We start from the raw sequence: 14,688 nt of genomic DNA, 5'->3' as shown, positions 1-14,688 counted from the left end.
TCATATGTCAATGAAAGAACCTACTTGTGGATATATCAAACATATCCCCGTAGTCCCTCATGAATTCTAACTGCGTACTTTCTATACAATATGACTGTTTCCTTTCAAGACAAAGTCCCCAGGCAATGAGAAATAATAGGCCTACAGTGTATATCCCTAAGCTTTGGAGCAAAAATGAAAAACAAAGTGCCAGAGTTAACCCTCAATAGACAGACCATTTGTTGTGGTTAAAGCATTCCATTCAGAAAGAAACTGTTAAACGTAGAGAATGAATCGTTTCTTTGAGTGCTTTTAAAAAAAAAAAATGTCATCTCCTTCTTTTCCATGCGCAGCCATTATGACGATGACTCACAAATAAGCGCATATTGTGAGTATTTCTCATGTTAAATGCTGGTTACAACATCACAAGGCTTAAATACAGTTTGTGCACAGACAGTAGAAAAAAAAAAAAAACAGGGGAATGGAGCACAATTGACGGCATGCCACTGAGCTGTACTGTAATAACTAAGGAGACTATTTACTCTTAATTGATATGGCCTTTCTTACCATGAAAAGAACAATTATTTCTTGCACCGCACGCTTCTTATGTGCACAGTAAGCTATCAACACAAAGTGCCCTGAGTGAAATGAACAGAACTCACCAACAGCCTACTCCAAAAAAAAAAAGGAAAAAAAAAAAAAAAGCTGGCAGAGCCTTTTTCATCTTTTCTCTCATTCCCTCTTGATATAAAAGGCGCCAGAAACAAGCTCAGAGATGATAAAAATACGGCGGTGTAATACCAATTTAATATATCAATGGTATTTATAAGGCATTAAAGTCAATGACACATGGCGAGCAACAGCATAAAACAAAGAGTCCTTGTTAAAGTGGATGCATACCACTTTCATGGCGCGCTGCATAATTTTGTTGGAAAGCGTCCTTATGAAAGTCATCAGTGCTGGTTGGCACCATGCAGAACAGTTTTGTTGATCACACAGATCCCACTCTGTTGAACCCTTACCGAGTCCACAGTTAGACTATATTATGTTGAGTAAGTAATAAGTAAGACAGTGGAAATGTACAAAGCTATGAGTGCTCACGACTACGAATAAAGAGTGTCGGTGATGTTGAATCAGGAATTTATTTGAGTTCTGTTGCTGTTTAGGATCTCTCTCGTGAACTATGACATGAATTGGACTGAGTTTTGTACACAAGGCTTTTACATGTGCAGCCCAGAGACATCACATGAGACCACAAGCTTTCGAATGATTACAACAAGTATGGTTTCATTTAAAATGTATTTTTGTAACACGTAGAACCTCTTGACAAAATAACTTTACTGACCCAAAGGCTTGTGGCATCTTGTTCATTGCATTGTGGTTAAGCCTGCACGATTATTGCAGAAAAAGATAATCATGATTATTTTGATCAATATTGAGATCACGATTATTTATAGATTAGGGACAAAATATTTTTATTGCAATTTCACATTTAAATAAACAGAGTGCTGCTTTCACTTCCATGTTGTGCTAAACTCCAACCGTCAAATATTCTAATTATCCTTTTACTTTGTTATTGTCATCTATTGTGGTTATTTGCATAAAAACACACAATGAAAATGATTAGGGAATAAAAGATTGCATTTTTATTTAAATATTTGCTTTGATTGGAAGTTAAACGCGTCATAATTCTGTCTAATATCTATTTTATATTGCTGTGAAAACATGGATTTATTCAAGTTTCATACCTAAAACTACACTTTACAAGTTTACATTTGAGTGCATCATGATAGCATTATAATTTACCATCACCCAGTACTCATTTGTACTAAGCATCTCTAGCTGTTTGTTTAGGAAGCGCTTGATTTTTGCAGCAGAGTTTTCTATGAGCGGAGCACGCATTTTAAACGTCAATATCACAGTCCATCATGTTCATTTAATTGTGGGAAGCCAAAATCGTGAGTGCGATTAATATTTGATTAATTGTGCAGCCCTAATTCTGGTCAAATAGAGCTACTCCTGGTGGAGAAATGTATATGATTGATCATTATCGTCTAGCCTTTGCTCGCTCATTCTTAGAGAATGACAACATTCGCCAATATGCCAACTCTGTTCAGATGTTAGCTGTAAGATAGCTAGCAATATACAAGTGATTGCTGAAATAGTTTCAACTTGCATGAACGTATCTTCAACCCTGTCCTCACATCGTTTCAACTGGACACATCTACTTGTGTCCAGTCGCATCTTAACATTGACTTTGTAGGCTATCGCACCACCACCTCTAAAATCAACACGTCCTGATACCTAAAGGACAGAAAAGGTTGTTTGCAAATGACTCCCAAAACGACATATATGACTGTAGTGAAACAGCCGCAGTTTTAAACATGTGACCGTTCTATTTAACGTTGTGAAAGGGTTGCAGTTTTAAACATGTGGTTAACATTGTGAAACGGTACTACTTGGTTAGGTTTAGGCAACAAAACTACTTGGTTAGGTTTTGACAACAAAACTACTTGGTTAGGTTTAGGCAACAAAACTACTTAGTTAGGTTAAGGCAACAAAACTACTTAGTTAGGTTAAGGCAACAAAACTACTTAGTTAGTTTAAGGCAACAAAAATACTTAGTTAGGTTAAGGCAACAAAACTACTTGGTTAGGTTTAGGCAACAAAACTACTTGGTTAGGTAATAACAGAGTTACATACTAAGGTAGTTACGTATCCTACGACCTCCGAGATGAAAGTCCTGTGCTCGTTTGACCCGTCCATCCACCCCGACCTCCACCCTATGCGGACTTTGTCGCTCTCTGCGACGTTTTTTGTCGGTGAGGACGGCTTGTCTAAAATTCGCCTTGCATTCTGTCTGAACACACCTGTAGCGATACCAGAGAATTCTGCTTTCAAACTACATCGTGTTTGTCAGAGATAATACACATCCAAGGTAGTTCTCTGGCATTTCTCAACATTTCTGTCATTTACCAAATCCTTTTGAGCATTGATGGATTATTGTAAATGTCGTGGTAAAAGATGTAGCCTACCTTGGTTGCTTACATTTATTACTCTTTTTTTGGCATTTGTCTTGCTAATAAATGTGCTGATTGATGAGTGACATTTGTTGCTTTGAGCATCAGTATACTGTATATTATCAGTGATAATCTGATGCTTCAGCAGGAGGACTTTTTCTTATTTCTTAATAACAGATGGCTGTTAAAATGCTAATGCTTAACATACTTGAGATACTCAAGTACTGTCTTCTCACTGTCTTCTGTATCTAGTACTTGGTAACAGACAAGCCGTAGTGTTTTTGGACAGCATCTGGTTAAAACAGAGAGTGTCTGGCTCATAATGTCCACAGCCCAGCTAATTTCTGCATTTCAAGAGTTTATATATTTTTGTCTCTTGGAACACTGGCATTAATTCACCAATGATGTCATTAAGAAAAACGCCAACCGATAAAACTGCCTAACAGATGTCCACTTAAGATTAAAAGGTTTACAGCAAGACACCAGATTTAATCAAAACTTTGAATCAGCAACAGGCGTGAAAAGACTATGTAATAAAGCTGTTCCTGCTTTAAAATCTCTTCTTTTGTTCATTCATTATATGTGTTCTATGAATTGGGTTTGAAGTGAACGGCAGAAACCGTGCGGATCCAGAGTAAAACATAATCCCTTTCATTAATCCTTGTTTCCTGCTCTCATAAAAGATATTGGTTTGGGGTTTGAGGATATGTTGCCGTCATCAAATATACATGTGGTTCCTTTTGCTCTTCTCAGAAAATTTGATTTTTTATAATTGTCCGTCCTCTAACATCCAGGCACAACTTTCACCCTTCCCTGTATTTAAACACTTTGTTTATTTTGTGGTGAAATAGAGAAGTCAGTGCGGTAGTACATAAAAGCAATCAGTCTGCGTGATTTAACAAGAACCTGAGCCCATTAAATGAACTCCAGCACTATTGGAGGAAAAAACGATCCACAGCACATCAGCAGTTTCCCCACCGTCCCCCAGACAGCTAAAGACGGGGCCTGCTCTCAAAATGGCACTTCTGCTGGAGAGAACGGAGGAGTCGGAATAATGTACCGTGAGTTATCTATGTACAACATCTCCAATGGAAAAACAATTAAATGAGATTGATGGAGAGATGAAGACAACTGGGTGGGTTGAGGGGTGGGGAGGGAGGAGTGTGTGCGCGGGGGGTGGGTGGGGGGGGTAGTTGGATCTGACTGTATGTCTATCCCTGTTTGCGTACCTCCTGGAGGCACAAATGTCAGCTTTGAGCAGTTTGTGGACTCCCCACTAAGCTCTTGGCCCGCTCCGATCCAGACTGGTTCTATCTTCTGGACTCTTGGCATGCCACGTACGAGCCGTGGCCATCAATGTGTCATTCAAATGCCATGGCTTCACAGCCACCACTTACTTCTGTGCTCATGGATATCAGGGTTAGTATTTTGTACTCGCGCTTATCTGCAGTGGTTAACAGTGTTCTCACTTTGATTTCGAGATGAATTGTGCTAAAATTACCTTTTCACTCCATTTCCGGTCGCATTTATGCATGAATTTAGTGACAAATTATGTTGTATCGTAGATAACAAGATTCAGCTTCAAATCCTAGATCAACGACAATGCAGATAACTGACAGTTAAGAATGCAAAGGTCACAATAATGATTTGATCACACAACATAATTACTAGAATGTTATAAATTAGGGCTGTCAAAGTTAACGCGATAACGCATTAACTCAAATTCATTTTAACGCCACTAATTTCTTTAACGCAATTTGTGTTTATTTTCTTAGTTTGTAGAAAGCTCAGTTTTAAGGCTAATGAAGGTACTAGCATCATATGAAACTAGAAAACCTAAGGAATCCATTGGTACCAACAATGTCATACTAGCTTGTCGCAAAGGAGGTTAAATAACGCTCCAAACTTACGCTAAATTTTGGCGAGGGAAAACTGTCATGGCCTTTTTCAAAGGGGTCCCTTGACCCCTCTGACCTCAAGATATGTGAATGTAAATGGGCTCTAAGGGTACCCACGAGTCTCCCCTTTACAGACATGCCCACTTCATGATAATCACATGCAGTTTGGGGCAAGTCATAGTCAAGTCAGCACACTGACACACTGACAGCTGTTGTTGCCTGTTGGGCTGCAGTTTGCCATGTTATGATTTGAGCATATTTTTTGATGCTAAATGCAGTACCTGTGAGGGTTTCTGGACAATATTTGTCATTGTTTTGTGTTGTTAAATGATTTCCAAAAATAAATATATACATACGTTTGCATAAAGCAAACATATTTGCACAAGCCCATGTTGATAACAGTATTAAATACTATACAAATCTCCCTTTAAGGTACATTTTGAACAGATAAAAAAATTTGCTATTAATTTGCAATTGTTCATGAATAACTATTTGAATCGATTGACAGCCCTAATATAAATATATAATAAAACTAGAGGGGCACTCGGAGAGTGCAGACCTCCGCCAAGGCCAAATGCCCTAGGTCGCAATGTTAACGAAAGTGAAAAATAATGTGTGTATCCTCCCTGTGATTCTGATCTGAGACTTATTCCTGGCCCATGCTACACTCTTCCATCCATGAAAATTGGGCCAGTAGTTTTTCCGTAATCTTGCTGACAAACAGACAAACTGAAAACATAACCTCTATGGCGGAGTTGATAATTCATGATTTAGAAAAGGGGCAGAGAGGATTGGTGTTGTCTGCCAACCAATCCAATGCCCTATCAAAATTAATTTCTTAAAGACTGCGAGTCATTTTTTAAGATTTTCTAATTACATCTGTAATATTCATGGTTAATTTTGGATGAGGTCTCTGCAATCAGTCAGCAAAGAGTTTACTTAATATTGTCATCACATTGAAATGTATGATGTGTCATACATAACTTGATTTGATGACAAACAATAGTAGAGCTGCAACTAACAATTATTTTCATCATGGATTAATCTGCTGATTGTTTTTCTCGATCGATCATTCGGTCTGTAAAATGTCAAGGATGTGTGAAAAGGTTTTGATTTGTCCGACTAATAGAACCAACCATTTACAACATTTAATTTAGTATAACAGAAAAACAGAAAATATTCACGTTTGAGGAGGTAGAGACAGTAAAAAACTTGCTGCTGATGAATATAGCAGGTGGTTTTTATGAGTCACTTGTTTCACCTTTGAGACTGATGATCACAGGGAAATGGGAATTTGTTCTGATGCCGGTACACACAATCCATGAACATTAGTGGCAGATTTTGTCAGATTTGGAGGGGACTGTAATGATTATTTTAGACCACCTTCCCTTGTAAAACAAATCCTCTCCAAACAAGGCTTTAGGCCACGATCAGCTGGGGCATGTTGTCTGCTGATTCCAATGCATGAATGCAGCTGTTAGCAAGGGTGCAAGAGGACTCGCATCATTCTGGGTGCTATGAAAAATCTGTTTTATTTCCTCGTATTATTGAGCTAATCTGAACATAAAATTAACAAAAGGATGAGTGAGTCTGGCTTGCTCCGGAGTAAGGAATTTGTTCTGAAATGCAGGACGTACAATGTCCTCACAAAAGGAGCAGAACACCGACAGCTTTGTCATCTGGTCAAAGAGATCCCTCTAGATAGGACTGGTTTTACACACTTATTTCCATTGATGTGACTAAAGTTTGCATGTCCACAACAGTAACACTTTCTATGATGCCCATCTCTATAATGCATTATAAACATACTTATAATGTGTTATAATCTGCTTATGGCGCTGTTTAATTATAGTTATAAGCACTCATACATATTCATAATGCTTTATAACAATAATCATATAAAGCATTTTATAATTACTTATAAGGTCAACGATCATATTACTTCATAATTGATGGTCAATCACTGAATTATTTTTGGCAAAGATCATTATGTGTATTATAATTCCCATAGTTGAAATACATTATAACCTTAATAATTATTAAATTAAATTAATTTTAATTTTACTTAAAGCAAACAACAACAATTTAGAGTAAATTATAATCACATTATAAAGCCTTATAATGTGATAATAAGGCATTATAAACATATTATGTATTAAAACTAAGGCTGCAAAAGTTAATAATAATATAATAATAATGCTGACGCTAAATAGTGCTCCAAACTTACACTAAATTTTGGCGAGGAAAAACGGTCATGGCCATTTTCAAAGTGGTCCCTTGACCTCTGACCTCAAGACATGTGAATGTAAATGGGTTCTATGGGTACCCACGAGTCTCCTCTTTACAGACATGCCCACTTTATGATAATCACATGCAGTTTGGGGCAAGTCATAGTCAAGTCAGCACACTGACACACTGACAGCTGTTGTTGCCTGTTGGGCTGCAGTTTGCCATGTTATGACCCTGTGAGGGTTTCTGGACAATATCTGTCATTGTTTGTAAATTGTAAAGCAGCATATTTACCCACTTCCATGTTGATAAAGAGAAAATCTCCCTTTAAGGTACATTTCGGACAGATACAAAATTTAAATAATAAAAAATGCATTATAATATGATTATAATGCATTATAAAATATTATAATGTATTACAACAATGGGAATTATAATACACTTATAAGACGTTATTAAATATTTGTTGTGTTATGATTATGTTACCATGCATTATGAATATTTATGACCGCCTATAACTATAATTATACAGTGCTCTAAAGCAGATTATAAGTATGTATATAATGCATTATAAACATGGGCATCATAGAAAGTGTTACCATAACTGTTGAACATTTGCTGAATAACGGTAGCCATAAGTGACAATTACAAATATAATGGTAAATGGTCAAATGTATAGTGTAGCAGTAGCATAGCTAGGATTAGCCATGATAATCTACTGGTCATTCCAGACAAGTCTGTAGCAGTAAACCCCCTCAGTTTGTTCAACTGAGAAAAGGTGTATTTTACTGCTTATGAATTTTGTTTTAATTTGTAATTAAAAGAATGTGCTATTTCATCTTCCAGGTGTTTCAGTCTTACTTGTAACCAAAAGTATTTAAAATAAACAAAAGTCCCAAGCCAATGCATGGGAATGCAAGACCAAGGCCTTATAGAAGGCACTAAAATCTTTTGTATGATTAACATGAAAACGGTCACTTCAGATACCCTGTGGTGGACTTTTCCATGCCAGAGGGCATCTAGTATAGGGTTAATGCACAGGATGTAGAAAGACAAATTCTCCTCCAAAACGTAACAAATAAACCGCTCTTTTGCAACGGTTTGTTGTTTGTCACCCCTTTTCATTGAGGCATTAACTATTGAAGACAACTGCCAACAAAAGTGATGATGCTAAAAAAAAAAAAGAGGAGGAAAAAAATAAAGACACAGCTAAAAAAGTGCTGCTACTGTAAAACGCAGGTATTGTTTAAAGATAAAGAAAAAAAAAAGAGGAAGAAGAAGAAGAAGAAGTGAGAGTATGGAGCCGGTGGCGAACAGAGGAGTGACAATGCTGCTGCTAAACAGCTTTGGCAAGAGATGACAGCAAGCAAGTGAAAGAAATAAACAGTCAACACACACTTTGTTTCCTGCTACTTAAAAATATCCTGTCCCGTTTTAAATCCTGACACATTCTGTGATGGGGCTGTGCATGGATGAAGGGGGTGGGATAATATATTGGCGGAGAGAGGGCGAGCTTTTGCGATGGCTCCGGCGCGAGAGTGTGTTTTTTCCCCATAGCTATTACTACCATTACAATGTGAATCCCAGGGCCCCCATGGACTCGCCGTCTATGTAGTGCCAACACTCGCTAAAAGAAAAACCCCACATGGAATAAGCTAATCCCTTTCAAACGGGTCGCGGCCGGCATGGACATGACTTTGCGATGAGTGAGCAATGCGGTGAGGGGAACAAGAGGAGGAGGGTGAAGTCATATGCTCAAAGTTTGGATTCAAAACACTCGCCCCTCTCTCGGCGCGTCTCCCTTTGATCCCCGCCGCCAACTACAATAATCAGCTTCTCCTCCAAGTATTTATCAGATAGAACACGGACGAGATTACATCGAGAGCAAATATGTGTCCCTTTTATCCTGCCAAAGAGGGGCTGACAATAGCAGAGGTGACGGAGGGAGAGTTAGGAACGAGGGTGGAGAGGAAGGGAGCGGATGTGTGGTGTAAGAGAGAGGCGGGAAAGGTTGTTGTTGAGCGGAGAAGAGCAGCAAAACGACAACTCATTATCCCAACCCCAAAAAACATCCCAAGCACACACAAACAAACACATGCAGTATGCACTCGCACTCGCAGTCGGATTCTGTACACCACTTTTGTTTCGCGTGCTCCGGCTCTGTCATTTCGCTTTACTTATTTATGAGACTTTACAAGTTCCTTGACGGAGATGCAGAGCGTTGCAGTTTATGTCTAATTTAGTAAATATCCTTTCGCCAGTCAGGCCTGTCAGCCATTGTTTTTCTCTCTTCCCTATGTTCTCTCCCCCCGTCCCCATCCCCTCCTCGACTTCCCTCGTCTCCGGTCGCTGGGTGACAGATAGAAATCAAGTCTGGAACAAAACATATACATATATATTCTCTCTGATTTGCGCCCTTTTGTTGTTTTGTGGGCGTCACAGTGAAAGTTTAACTTCTGAACTTGTGCGCCACACACAGGGCCAGGTAACTAACGCGTGGTGCCAGGCTAGTTATGTGAAATGTCAAGCCCTCATTGTCATTTAATGCCGAAAGGGGGATAACAGCCTGCCAAACAGGCACCACACAAGTCTCCTTTGCAGTACCCTTCGTTAGCGATCACAGCGTGGCGGTGGCGGCATACAAAAGGGAACGAGGGAGGGAGAAAAGCAAAAACAAGAGCAAGGAAAGATGAAATATATTTTGAATGTTTTATGGAAAAACAATCTGACACAAAGTAATATTCATCTCCCATGAATCCAATATTCTTTTTGGAATGATATTAGACGTATCTATTATATCTTCCATTGTGTTCCCATCTGCCCTTTTCAGGATCTAAATTATGTGCATTAGTACGTAAATGGGCTAATGCCTGTCTGTATTTAGCTGGCTACATGCCGTGAATATATTCTCTGCTTCAAGAAGTAATTGGTAATTACAGTGGTCATTTAGGCAATCACTGTCTCCCCGAGATTCATGTCATTCTTAAAAATAACTAGCTCTTAACCTTTGACAGAATTCTACAGAAACTGTTCATCATCGCCCCCGCTTTGATTAATTTTTACACACACACACACACACACACACACACACACACTTGCACACAATAGGCACAAATACCCTCAGAAACAAAGATGGACATACACCTACAGTATCCACTGACACACAAGTGGGTAAGAGTACATAGAAATGGACACACACGCACACACACACTCCCATCAGGCCATCTTTATATGAATAGAAAAAAAGAGATTTCCAGTATCGAGGAAAAGGCAGACCTCCGACACCATTAGTTCCATTTCATAAACAGTAAGACTATATATAGGCCATTTAACGTCCTCCGTCCTCCCTCCCTACATCCATCCATCGATCTATCTCCTCCAAATTTGCGCCGGATTTGTCTCACCTCATTGACAGTAAACAGTTAAGTCTTTTCATCCTTCCATCTCTCCTCAGTGTAGCCTCTCTCAGTTTAAACAAGCTCTCTCAGACTCCAGTCATTTCCATGCATAATGATCCTCTGTAGACAGTGCTGGCGGTGGGGGGGGGTGTAAAACTGGTATTGTACGTGTGAGAGATCGTCAGGTTGGCGATATTAGCATCAAAATACTTATCCGCTTACTGTGATGGCCCTCCATTACTGAGTGCTCCACGCGACTCTTTTGCATCTCCAGTGGCTTCTGTATGCAGAAAAATGTATCCTGTTTTCTTATACTGTCACCCGCCGGCATATCGGCAATTTTACAATAATAAGCAGGCAGAGGGAGCGTTTCATAAATTCTCCATATCCCTAGTACTGGTTTTATGAATCTTTAATGTGAGAGCCAATGACCTCCGACTTGATATATAGAGTAAAAGCCACAAGGAAATAAAAGCCTTTTATAATGATGAGTAAAAGACACAAGCTGCCCCCTCGGAGTCGTTAGTCAGCTTATTGGCTCCGGTGGTCATTTTTACTGTTTTGGTTTCAATGATTTTGTTCATGTTGAATAAAAACTTTGTTTTTTTTTTATTTCTCACAAATCAAACTACTTGGTGGCAGAAAGGAAATCATATAGAAGAATCTACAAAAAAAATTCCAACTAAAATAAATATGTCTTTCAGGGAAAAAAAATATTGAATTTATTGTTTATATTATTGAAAAGAAGAAAAATGGGCACTTTGAGTTGCATTAGAAATGCTCCTTTAGCTTCCAGGGCCCTACCATAGCTGTATGAACTCGCTACTGAGGCTGTTCAGCATCGCTAACCTATGTACTTGACTTGACTCAGCTGCTTCTGTTTCCAGCTCTCACACTCGCTGCCCTCACGTCACATACAAACTATTGCCAAAGAATACCAAAGGGACCGGTTGGAGGCTTCCCGGATCCTTCACGTCACATACTATAGTCAGACTCAGACTCAGTGCTAGTCAGCCTGTGGATGCTATTCCTGTGTGCCTGCGGAGTTCGCTGAGACTGGCTGCTGCAGTGTGGTTGATAGTTAGAAAACTTTTAGTGCCTGTTAGTGTCAATAATTGTTTCGCACATTTATTTAAATACTTATATCGTCTCCACCAGGGATAAAAGATATCATATTGGGCCCTAACACCACTGGCCATGCCAACCCAATTGTTGTAACAGAACCCAACTGACCCATTCAAAGCTTTAAATAACTCTACCTTTGTAGACTTGCTGACGGTGAGATGTGAAAATATAACACTGCAGATATGCATACAACATTCTGCACACAGTGGAATTCACTATTTGATGCAAGACTGATACCCTCTATAAGAAATGTGCTGAAGGCCATGTTTTACAGTCCAAATGTAATATTAAAGGTAAAATTCCTGAATGGACAATTCTCTTAACATTAATAAATAACTTAAAAGGTGCTAAATGCGAGATTGGGAGCATTTCTATTGCCCCCTCACGGCTCTCGACATAGCGATTGCTGAGCCGGTGCTAACAGCGCTAACAGTGAAACCAAGGCAACAGTGCTGACAGAGCTAACAGTGTTAACCTGGGGGGAAACCAAAGGGTGGGTGCTATGCTTCCGCAACAGCGGCTGTGAGCTAACAAGTGGGGCACGTTCACATACACGAACATGCTCTAAAAGGCACGCATGGCCGGCCCGGCTATGTCAACACAGCATGGAGAAACTTGGATTACGACACACAGAGAGGGAGAGAGACTTCATTCTCTGCTCAGGTAGACATTACTCCTCTATATCTTTACATAGCAAACAGTTGTTTGCTGCTGTATTAATGCTCTGGATATCAAATAGAGAACCTTTAAAATAAATATGAATAACAAAATATAAATATATAGGCTTCAAAGAATGTAGAATAGGAGACTATATACAGAATACAGCTGCATGCTGTTTTTAAGTGTTCATAAGTTTGCTCCTACTTTGGCTGTTCAGGGTGATATGGGTTGAATTACTGGTTCAATAATCTAAAAATGTGAAATGATAAGACTGTGGAATCAGTTGCTTAATATGTCAGACTACAGGATCAATAAGAAGGTTTTTCTTTGGAGTAAATCACATAATGCTCGATGGGCTACAGAATATAATGCTATTTTTGAGGAAGCTGAATTACAATATATTGTATATATAGTAATAATCTAGCATGCAGCATGAACACAATTAGAAGAACTTGCTATATTTGAAGAAAAATGGTCGAAAGATATATTGTTAAAACCAAAATTACGAACATATATTCAAATCAAGCACAATTATGGCACTGAATCTTATGTTCTGGCAAACTTATCAAGGAGTCAAAGGTCTTTAGTTGCACAGTTAAGAACAGGAATCCTCCCTCTGGAGCTTGAAGTCGGTAGATTTAAAAACATCCAGGAGGACGACAGATTGTGCGAAGTATGCGAGTTAGAAGAAGTTGAAAATGAATTACATTTTCTTTTGTATAGTCCATAATATGATGAGTAACGAACTTCTGTTATAAAAGAAATGTCTGTTCAAATTCACAAAATGTTTTGGTGCTCGGATGATGACAAAATGGAACGGCTAGCCCTCAGATTCATCACTGGTGATAGCTATGATACTCACCATTGTCTTTTGTATGATACGGTTGGTTGTCCCTCTCTTGCAGATAGACGTAACAAACATTCATATTTGTTTATTTACAAAGCCCTTATTGTTAAACTACCACCTTACATAACAACAAAGCTGAATTGGAACTCTGCCCCCTATCCAACTCGTTTAAATGACTGGCTCATACTTAAGGTCCCCCGAGTTTATTCTGACTTTGGAAAATCTGCCTTTTTCCTTTAGTGCTCCTGATTCTTGGAACAACCTTCAACACACTTTAAAGATTGACACTCTTCCAACCCATGCACAATTCAAAACCATGATCACAAACCACTGTATATCATTGTGCAACTGTTTTAGGTGAATTGAATCTCTTTGTTTTAATATGTTTAATGTGAATTTTCCTCCTTTTTATCTTTGTTTTATCACGTTTGCATGATTTTCTCTGTTTTTTTTATCTTGCATTTGTTGTGCAATTGCTTTTGACTCGTCTGTCACTCGACGTCACTGTAAATGAGGGCAACCTCAGTGAATTTTCAGGTTTAAATAAAGGTTAATAATTCAATTTTAATGCTTATAAGTTGGCTACTTTTGTTTCTCAAGCGTGGAAAAAAAACGTCGGGATGGTTTATCTGTTTAGTATAATTAGTAATTTATACTGCTCCTCTGGTTTCTGCCTTTGTCTTTTCTTTATTTTCTAAATAATGGTGTCTTGTAAGCCTGTTTGGGCTGGCCGTATTATTTATGCATGACACAATAATAATAAAATCAAATTTTAAAAAAAAAACGATAGGCCTATTGATATCTTTAATATAATACCATTTGTACATCATACCCAGGACCGCCTTCAGGCGGGGGCAAAGGGTACACCTGTCCCCGGGCAAAAGGCCAGGGGATGGGGCCCTAGCAAAGGTCTATGGTTGACCCTTAAATGGGATCGAGAACAACACTTAACTTACTGACCTATTTCACTGACAGTACAAGTTAAATATATTTTCATGATAAATAAATATATTGGTATAGACATGGTTTTAAATATTAATAACTATTACAGACTAATATCATATGAAACTAGGCGACCTGGAGTCGGGGTGGATGAGGGGCCCAATTTGGAAAGTCTGTCCCCCTGCCCATAATTCCTAATGGCTGGCCTGATCATACCCCAAATGTCAGTTACTACCAGCCATTCATGTCATTGAACAGAATGCTGCTCACCTGTTCTTCAGCTGGGAGTAGGGCTGGTTCACTGGTAGGGGTGTGGTGATGAGGATGGAGCATGGAGGTGCATGGAGACTCTGTACTTGGCCTGGCACCTGACAGGGACAACTTATTTAGTATGAATAGCTTGCAAAAGGTTGGCCTGCATTAACTAAATGTAGGCTAAAAATGTTGAGGAGCAAAATGTAAACACTCATTTTCTGTGACGATAATAAACGTTGACGCTCAGGGGAGCACACGTGACGTCAGTCTATTTCACTTTAAGCCAACAGGTGCATTTCCACCACCTGCGGACTAACTTACACTCACCTTTCTTT

At 38.9% G+C, this 14,688-nt stretch overlaps 1 protein-coding gene across 1 annotated transcript in view; it reads right to left on the bottom strand.

The window, feature by feature from the left end:
* Positions 1-14,468, bottom strand: part of znf536 (zinc finger protein 536) — a 306,471-nt gene extending 292,003 nt beyond the window's left edge. Inside the window, exon 1 of the mRNA XM_037792176.1 lies at positions 14,369-14,468. The gene's annotated coding sequence lies outside the window, so the exon portion shown is untranslated. The remainder of the gene's footprint in view (positions 1-14,368) is intronic.
* Positions 14,469-14,688: the final 220 nt, after the last annotated feature.

The sequence above is a fragment of the Sebastes umbrosus genome, chromosome 2, assembly GCF_015220745.1.
Source record: "Sebastes umbrosus isolate fSebUmb1 chromosome 2, fSebUmb1.pri, whole genome shotgun sequence".
Lineage (NCBI taxonomy): Eukaryota > Metazoa > Chordata > Actinopteri > Perciformes > Sebastidae > Sebastes > Sebastes umbrosus.
Note: the sequence above shows the minus strand (reverse complement) of the source record. Positions and strands in the feature narration are given on the sequence as shown.